Below are 9,654 nucleotides of genomic sequence, written 5' to 3' on the forward strand. Positions count from 1 at the left end.
TGAAACCCTCGGAACTGAGCATAATACAATCATGTAAATGGTGTATACATATATTACAACAGTCAATCTATTTTGTATGTAATTAACAATAAAGTAATTATTATAAGTACCATATAATTATTTCGACTCTATATCAAAATATTAAATTAAAAATAAATAAATTAATGTAAACAATTTTTAGAGTTTTATTTTTAATCTATATAAATACCAATCTAATATTAAATTTAATTGAGAGAATATAATAACAATTATCTTTATATAAATAAATAAACTATTCCTATTAAAACATTACCACAAATTAAATAAATATGAACCATATAAAAATTATATTTTTTTAAATATATAACTAATTATTCATCTACAAAATTATACTGAAGCTACAAAAAGACAGATTGAAGTTGCATTAAAGTACATTTCACTTAGACGAATAAACACAAAGGATATCTTCTAGTACACGCCGCATTAAATGCTGGGATATGGCAAATCGTCCTTCACCGAGTAGAGTTACTTCATCCGTGTTACTTTACGCTGTAACACCATCTCCCCATGCCTGAAGACCTTACCCATTTCGGCAAAAATGGAGATAGAGAACGAAGACCCTGAGCACAGATCAAATCAAGCGTCAACGACTGTATTTGAAGAAAGATCTCCTCCACCGGATCTATTCTACATCCTCCGCCTATATATAGAGCTCAAGGAACAACCTTCAACTTCACCGATTCAAAGATATACGCTGAAGATCTGCCAAAATATCGTGTAATGCCCCGCTTTTCCCTAGCTAAGTTTGGAATCATTTTGAACTTAGAATTTAAATGATTCACGCTGGATAAAGAAAATGAATTATTTTAATTCCAACAAAAAAATGATTTACGAAAGCTTTTGTAAAATTTTCTTATTTTAAATTTTTATGCATTTCATATTATTTAATTTAAGTATTGTTATAGTATATAGATTAAGTCTATATGCTAGTATTATTTTATATATAATTTAAATTAATGTGTATGTTAGACTTTGAGTACTATCTCTGTTGGACCTAGGGCTGGAAAAATATACCGAAAACACGGTATACCGGCCATACCGTATCGTAAAATACCGCAAAATACCGAATTTAAGGTATACCGGTTTTTTTGGTAAGGTATGATACCGTACCGAAGATTTACGGTAAGGTAAAGGTATGGATTTTCCAAATACCGGGGTATACTGGTGTATACCGATACCGCGGTATATACCGAAAAAATCAATAAATACCGTATTAAAGGTATATACCGAAATACGGTATGATACCGTATTACTGGTATACCGAATATTATTGCATATAACGGTGATGTGGTATCATACTTTATTCTGGTATACCTTAATATTCGGAATATACCGGTAATAAGGTACAATACCTTATTCTGATATACCGCAGTTGTCCGTATATATTGGTATACCGAAAATCGCGGTATATATCGTATCAAAATTTATAGTTTTAAAATATATAATATTTATTTTTATGTTTATATTTTTAAAAATATCTATAAATTTTATAAAATGATGTATATAATCTATATTATGTGAATATATACAATTGTACATGAATTTATAAATATCATCAAATGATACAAAAATAAATAAAATATAGTATATAGTATAAGTCATACAATAAAATAAAATTGTTTATTTTGATATTATAGTATAGTTATAATATATAACTAAAATTATTGTTTTACAAGAGATTATACATCTAACTTATAATAGTTTCATATATAATAGCATAGTTATAATATTAGTATTATATTATAAATAATATTACGTCTAACATATAAATTATAAGTAACTTATAACATCTATATAATTTACTATATATTACATGAATGCATACAAGTATGCGAATATAAATATCACCAAATGATATAAAAGTGAATAAAATATAATATAGTATGTAAGTTATATAATTTAATATAACTGAATTATTTATATTGATATCATAACACAGTTATAATATAATGTATTCTATATTATATAACTAAGATTATTGTACAGTTATAATATAATATTCTATATTATATAACTAAGATTATTGTTCTACAATAAATTATACATCTGATGTGTAACATCTATGTATATAATAGCATAGCTATAATTAATATTGATATTATATTATAACTTAGATTACATCTAACTTATAAATCTCATATAACTTATAACATCTATATAGTATATAGTATATACTATATAATTTATAAATTTATAAATATCATCAAATGATACAACAACAAATAAAATATAGTATATAGTATAAGTTATACAATAAAATAAAATTATTTATTTTGATATTATAGTATAGTTATACTATATAACTAAAATTATTGTTTTACAATAAATTATACATCTAACTTATAATAGTTACATATATAATAGCATAGTTATAATATTAGTATTATATTATAAATATTATTACTTCTAACATATAAATTATATGTAACTTATAACATTTATATAATTTACTATATTTTACATGAATGCATACAAGTATGCGAATATAAAGTAAGGTATACCAATTGAATTTTTTCGATTTTGATAAGACCGATTATTTTGGTATACCGTGAAAGTACGGTATACCGAAATTCGGTAAGGTATACCGAAATAAAGGTACGGTAAAGGTTTTGTATATTCTCCATACCGTACTTAAGGTATACCGAACTAAGGTATGCCGTAGGTAAAGGTATGAATTTTCTCCATACCGGAGGTAAAGGTAAGGTATAAGGTATGATCGATTTAATAAGGTATACCGTACTGTGCCACCCCTAGTTGGACCTTGATAATTTTTACATTGAGTCTGAATTTTTAAGTAATACTATAATTTAAAAAATGGATAATTGCGTGAAAATACACAAACTTTGCCAAAAATCCATATTTGACGCGAAGTTAGGATTTTACATTTTAATACACCAACTTTCGTTGTTGTCCAAATTTGACACGACTTAATTCTTAAAAATTCAAAAAACAACCCCTTTTGTAAATAATTATACAAAGACCCACTTATGTTATTATTTGGGACATTTAAACCAAAACAAGATATTTTCATATGATGTTTTCTTTTAATCTTTGATCCCGCCTAAAATGGTTTAAAAAAAACATCATAAGGAAATATCTTGTTTTGGTTTAAATGTCCCAAATTATAACATAAGTGAGTCTTTGTATAATTATTTACAAAAATGGGTTATTTTTTGAATTTTTAAGAATTAAGTCGTGTCAAATTTGGACAATAACGAAAATTGGTATATTAAAATGTAAAATCCTAACTTCGCGTCAAATATGAATTTTTGACAAAGTTTGTGTATTTAGGTGCAATTTTCCCTTTAAAAAACAATCAAAGTCCAAAACCCATTTATTTTTAGTGAAATGAGCCCAATCCACAACTTCCTTTGCTGTTGTTGCCAAGTACAGCAGCAAAATTCGTCCAGCACGCCATGCTCAATCATGCCCTCAGCCACTCTATTAACTCTTCATTCACCCATACCTTCAACTATTAGCTTCTTCAATCCTTAAATGACCTCCCTCCTAAACAATAATTTTTACCCAGCTGGAAGAATTCATCCGGTAAAGTTTTCTCTCTTCAGCTCATTTTCTCTCAATTATGTAAACTCAAACTATTTTCTCTGCACATTATTTCTTAGCAGGAACCGCAACATCAACATAGCAGACAAATCACTAAAGGTGCTACCTTTAAACTCCCTCACTTCAATTTCTTTCATTCCCACAACATGATTCAAGCACCATTAAAACTTTGCACGTCAACTCATCTTTAATTATATGAACTCTTTGCAAATGAACAAGAGATTTAGTAATGGAAATGTTTTACAAATGAGAATAGAGAACACCAATGCATAACCGGATTTCTGTACTTGAGTTGTGTTGGTTGTTTACTGCTGTGGCGTTTTTGTGCAGTTGTTGTGTTGAGGGAGAGTCGGGTCCAGTCAGGCGGCACCGGTGGTGGCTTTAGCTGCTGCTGTCTGTCGGAGTCGAAGAGGGAGAAACGGGTTCGGTGGCTTCGTATTTTCCGACAGGGGGCAGGGGAGTGAGAAATAGAGGGTGGTTACCGAACGGCGGTGGCGGCGACTCGGTCGTCGTTCCGCCCGAAGCAGCAAGGGAAGGGGGGGGGGGGAGCTTTGGGCGTGCGGTGGTGGTTGGCTTTGCATTTGCTAGCCGCTGCAGGCGCCGATTTTCATAGGGAGGCGGCGGCCTGAGGTGGTGCGTTGAATGTGTGATTTCATGGATGTGTGTGTGTGCTCCGTTGGAGAGGGACGAGCGAGAGGAGATGTGGGTGTTTGAGGCGGTACTCTTCGTCGTCGAAGGGAGAGAGGAGGGAGAATGACGTCTGATAGCGGTGGTTCACCGCTGCTGCGGTCCTGCGGGGCGAGGATTTGAAAGAGATAAGAGGGTGGGAGTGTGAGCGGCAGATCGAGTTGTGAGGGAAGAAGAGGGACTATAGGTTGGCTGGGTATTGGGCTGTTGGGTCGATTGTTTATTTTGAAAGCTGAGCCCATAATTTTTTTAATTTTGTGCTGCAATTATTTATTTGAGTCATGGGCTGAGTATTTAAGTGTTGGGCCTTCATTTTATTTAAGCTATGGGCTGCCCTATTTTATTAATTGAGCTATCATTAGTTTAATTAATTTATTTTAAAGATGATTTGCATAATAATATTATATTATTATTATGTGCATATTTAAGTATAATTACTTATTATATGTTTAAGCATGTCATGAAATTGCATTCGCATTTTGCAATAAAAGTATTTATAATTTAAATTGATTTTCATAAATCCAATTATTAAAGAAAATCGAGTAAGGATATTGTTGGTGTCCTTAACTCAAGAATTTAGTTTTCCTTTATTTAATTATTAAATTTAAAAACCCGGCGTGATGAATTAGGAATGTTAAGCACACTCACTAAGATATTAAGTTAGCTTCACGAGACTTATTAAGAATAGAATTTCTTGTAGGCTTTGTGACCAGGTGGATTAGCGCTGCTTTCACAAGACATGTTTATATGTGTATGATCTTCAGGCTTTGCCTATCCAGGTGGACTTACTTTCCAAATGTATAAAGTATGATTGAGTTATTAAGCTCTAAATATTTCAATGAAATGCAAATTGTTTATTCAATAAAATGAAAACTGTTTATCCAATAAAAATTTTGTGCACTCTGCTCCGTTTAAGGCTCGTATAAGTTAATTGATCGAGGTTCTCTCTTGACCTAACACGTTATTTGAGAATTGTGTACACCTATTAGCTGACCTGGTGGGTTGATCTCCATCGGGCACTAATCATGTATGAGGCGTTATAAGGGTGCTCGACGGGATGCGTTCCGGAGCATTGGGTCCCAAATGTGAACTTGGCTGGGTTACGCCCTCAGTCCAAGTAAGCAGGAGTAATGGATCCGTCGGTGACTAAAAGGTCTGGGATCACAGTGAGTAACGAAAAAGGAGTGTCACATGTGCGCACAAATGAAAGAAATTATTTTAACATGCTTAGAAGTTCTTTTAATTTAAAACATTCTAAGTTATGTCAATTATGATTGGATAAACTGTATTTACGAAAATATATGAAATATTTATGAAAATGCTTGCCCACTGAGTACATTAGTACTTAGCCCAAAAATACTTTCAAATGTTTTCAGGTTGGCTGGCTGGTGCTAACGGGACTGAGCTGAGGCTAGGGTTCAACTTCTTATTTAGACTTCCGCTGTAGCAATAACTCTTATACATCTCTTATTTTCTCAACTTAAGATGACTTCATGTCGAGCTTCAATTTGAAATTTCTAGTTTTATGCTAATTCATGTCGGTTATCAGAAACATGAAACAAAACTTGTGATCCAAAGGGGCCTAGCCCGACTCGTTATCTTATTATTCAGGTTTTAACAAGGTTTGTCCTTGTTTATTTTTATGAATTGGTTGCACCTTGATTGTATTTATTCATTCAAGAATTGGGGTGTGACATATCGAGTCAACCACTTACTTAGCAATCAAAACTTGAATCGAAGAAGAGAGTAAACCTTGCTGTAAAAATCAGTTCACCTGATTTATAAACACTCTCTTAGAAGTGTCTAGGCAATCATATTCATACATCCTTAGCCCAGTCCTTGATTACTCGAGAGCCTGTTCTCGTTAATCTTGGTTGGAAGATTTTCAAACCCTTTTCAACTGAGGGAAAAGAGCGTTTGAGTGTTAGAGTTTTAGACGGTTGTCTAAACTCGAAGAGTTCTCAGCCCACACAAGTAAGACGAGTGAAGTCTTAGCGTATCTGCGAGATTGAGAAAAGAGAAGAGAAATCCAACCTAATGTGTTGGTATTTCAGTAGTTTCAGTTGATAGGTTTGTTGTGCACCTGTAAGCATAAGCGCAATCGATTGTCAATGTAATCAACTGACCGTGGACGTATGAAAGATTTTTCGAACCACGTTAAAAATCTCTGTGTCATTTACAACTTCCAGTATTTCAATATCTATCTTTGCACAGGCTTATATAGTGAAACTGCTAACTTGAAAATAGAAACCTTAAAATTGACAATCTGATTCACTAAAGGCTATTTCCTTAAAATCGTTTTCGCTCTCCAAGTGTTATCAGTCTAACTGACAAACCTTTGGGTAGTCGGTAAGATTTATAAGACTTGCTCTGATTTACAACTGATTAGACTGAAGCCTTAACTGAACTATCAGTTTGTCGACTTGTTCTTCTTACAGAAGTTATCCACTGAATCATTATCAGTATCAGTCTACACCTTCTTTCAACTGATCTTGATTTTCACTGATCACGTCATCACTACTTACTACAGTTATCGAAAGAAGTTTAAAGTTTTTAAAATAGCCTACTGGTGTATTCCCCCCCCCCCCACACACCAGTTTAGTGACCCTCTGGAACCCAACAATTGGTATTAGAGCAGGTTGTTCCTAAGAACAAACTGCCGGTTCTACTGAACTAGATCATTTTCAAATAAGGTTCTTTAAAATCGTTTGTCTTCTACGTGCTAAGTGCGTTTTCTAATTTGTTATTTCTCTTTTCTGCCACCATGGAACCTAACTTTAGCAGGTCAACTTCTCTACTGACGTTTTTCGTAGACAACTACGATGTTTGGAAGTTCAGAATCAGGAGCTTTCCTTCGCTGAAGCTTTCAGTGCTGCTCCTTTTGATGCTAATGGAGCATCCTCGTCTGATCTTCCAACTTTCTTTGTTTCTCAATTTCTCTGGATGTCAAATTTATTTTCCACGAGATCCGAGAAAAGCTTATTTGTTAGGAGCTGGTTGAATCCAAGTTTGTTCTGATGAGCAACAACATAGATTTGCCAATCTCCTCGCGAAAGTGCTCGTAGAATTTTCAGGTTGATCTCTCGTTGAGTGTATTTGTCCTTCGAGATGGATTGCACTTCATTCAGAATCAGGTTAAATCTGAGCTCCATCTCTTCAACTGATTCATTTTTTAGCATGAGGAAGGAGTCGAACTTTTGACAAGCTATGGACAACTTGTTCTCCTTAATTTCCTCTGATCCGACGCACATTCCTTCAAGAATGTCCCACATCTCCTTTGCCGTCTTGCACTTGATGATTTTGGTGACGTGCTTGTCAAGGACTATTCCGGAGATGATGCTTTTGGCAAGATTATCGAGCTCATCTTGCTTTCTTTCTTCTGTGGTGAAGTTGGCATTTGACTTGATTTAAATTTCATCAAATGGATCTCTTGTCATGTCCATTGGAATCCTCTTGACCACTTCGATGATGACGATTGGTCTATCGGTGATGACTTCCCACATCCTACAATATTGGGCAGTGAGGAAGCTTTCCAGTCGAAACTTCCATATGTCGTATTTTTCAATACTGAACATCGGGAGTGATGAGGCTCTGTTGTAGTTAGTTTCCATTGTACAAGAAAAGAAATAAAACTGATAAGGAACGCAGTTAGCACTTAGAAAGATATTTTGAGACCTTCTATTGAACAGGATCTAGTTTAGTAGAACCGGGCCAAAGCAAATCGTTCTTGCGAACAACCTGCTCTAATACTAATTGTTATGTCCCGGAAGGTCTGGAATAGGTGTATCGGGGAGGGAGGGAATACACCTATAGGCTATTTTTCAAAATAAACCAACACAACCTTTTGATAGTAAAAGAGTTAATGAAAACTTTGGTTGATGACGATACTGATTCTCTCTTCAGTAAAGAGATATCAGCTAAGTCCAAGACTTTAACTGATATGCGTTAGGCTTCAGTCAGGTTTGTAAAACATATGAGTATTATGAATCTTACTGACTATCCGAAGATTTATCAGTTAGACTAATAACACTGGCAACATAAAACTTTTCTTTTGAAATAACCTTTGTGATTAAGCACGTTGTCAAGATTTAGTTTCACTTTGCAGTTAATTAGTTTCAGTTAATAAAGAGTTTGCGCACAGATAAGAAAGTAAAGACTGAAAGCGAGAAACGACAAAGGGATTTTTACGTGGTTCAGAATTAAATTCCTACATCCACGGTCAGTTGATTACACTGACAAATACTCTGGCTTGTGCTTACGGGTGCACAACAAACTTTAACAACTAAAAATCTAATCTTCAGTACCAACACACTGGGTTGGATTTCTCGCTCACTCTTAGCTTCGCTGAGACAAAACTACGTCTACCCTGTAACTGCTAAGATCTCTTGAAGTCAGAACACTGGTCTGAACTCCTCTCGGCTCAAACACTCTTTTCGGTCAGTTGAAAGAACGTTCGAAAACTTACCAACTAGATCACAGAGAACAGGCTCTCTGTAATCAGTAACTTAGGCTTTGGATATACAATATTTGCCTAAGGTTCTAAGAGAATGTATGTAATTAGTAGTAGACTGATTTTGGCTTTGGGATTCTTTTCTTCGATTCAAATTTTTGAAGGCTTTGATTTGCTGAGTTGCAATTTCGACAGCATTTCAGCTTGTGTATTTGAATCGGTGAAGATTGAAGTGTTCCTCGAGCTCTATTTATAGAGAGGTCTTGAATAGATCCGTTGGCGGAGATGGTCTTCAAGAATTCATCCGTTGGAGAGAAATTCGAACTTTGTTGAGGCTTCAATCTTCGAGGTTCCTTGTTTGGTGAGAAACGGCTACTCAGGTACAAGAGGTAAGACGTCTCTGAAAAGGTAATCACCAAAAAGGAATGCTCTGCAGAGAAAGGACGTTCCTTGAAATCTCTGCATTTAATGCGGCTGTACTTGGGAGTGCGTGGCTTCCTTTTAACTTTGAAGGTTCAGTCCGAGAAAGAATGTTAACTGATACTTGACTTTACTATCAGTCCGTTAAATCCACGTGGCCTGCATAAATGAATCAGTCGTAACTAATCCTTTAGGTGATAAACTCGATCAATCAAACATCAGTGTTTGACTCTGCCTTTAAACGCAACTTCAGTCGAGCTCTTCAGTCTTCAGTCTTCAGAACACTAGCTAAACTAGAAAAAGAACTCCAACACTTGAGTTCGAAAAGTTCTAGTCTATTACAAAGAAAACTTAAGGATTTTGGTATCATCAAAACTAGGGTAAGAATATTTCACTAAGTTCCCAACAAAAAGACATCATATCTATGTGTTCGAGACGTAGATTTCAAATATATAGTTAAGTCTCGACAAATTCCAATAAATTTATCACACCAT

The 9,654-nt window shown here is 34.3% G+C and overlaps 1 long non-coding RNA gene across 1 annotated transcript; it reads left to right on the forward strand.

Moving 5' to 3' along the window:
* Positions 1–3,339: 3,339 nt before the first annotated feature.
* LOC131011543 (uncharacterized) lies at positions 3,340–5,933 on the forward strand. The gene is made up of 4 exons (XR_009097006.1): positions 3,340–3,585; positions 3,666–3,702; positions 4,991–5,069; positions 5,667–5,933. It is a non-coding gene; the product is annotated as an uncharacterized LOC131011543 (long non-coding RNA).
* The last annotated feature ends 3,721 nt before the right edge of the window (positions 5,934–9,654 follow it).

Source organism: Salvia miltiorrhiza, chromosome 2 (genome assembly GCF_028751815.1).
Source record: "Salvia miltiorrhiza cultivar Shanhuang (shh) chromosome 2, IMPLAD_Smil_shh, whole genome shotgun sequence".
NCBI classification, from domain to species: domain Eukaryota; kingdom Viridiplantae; phylum Streptophyta; class Magnoliopsida; order Lamiales; family Lamiaceae; genus Salvia; species Salvia miltiorrhiza.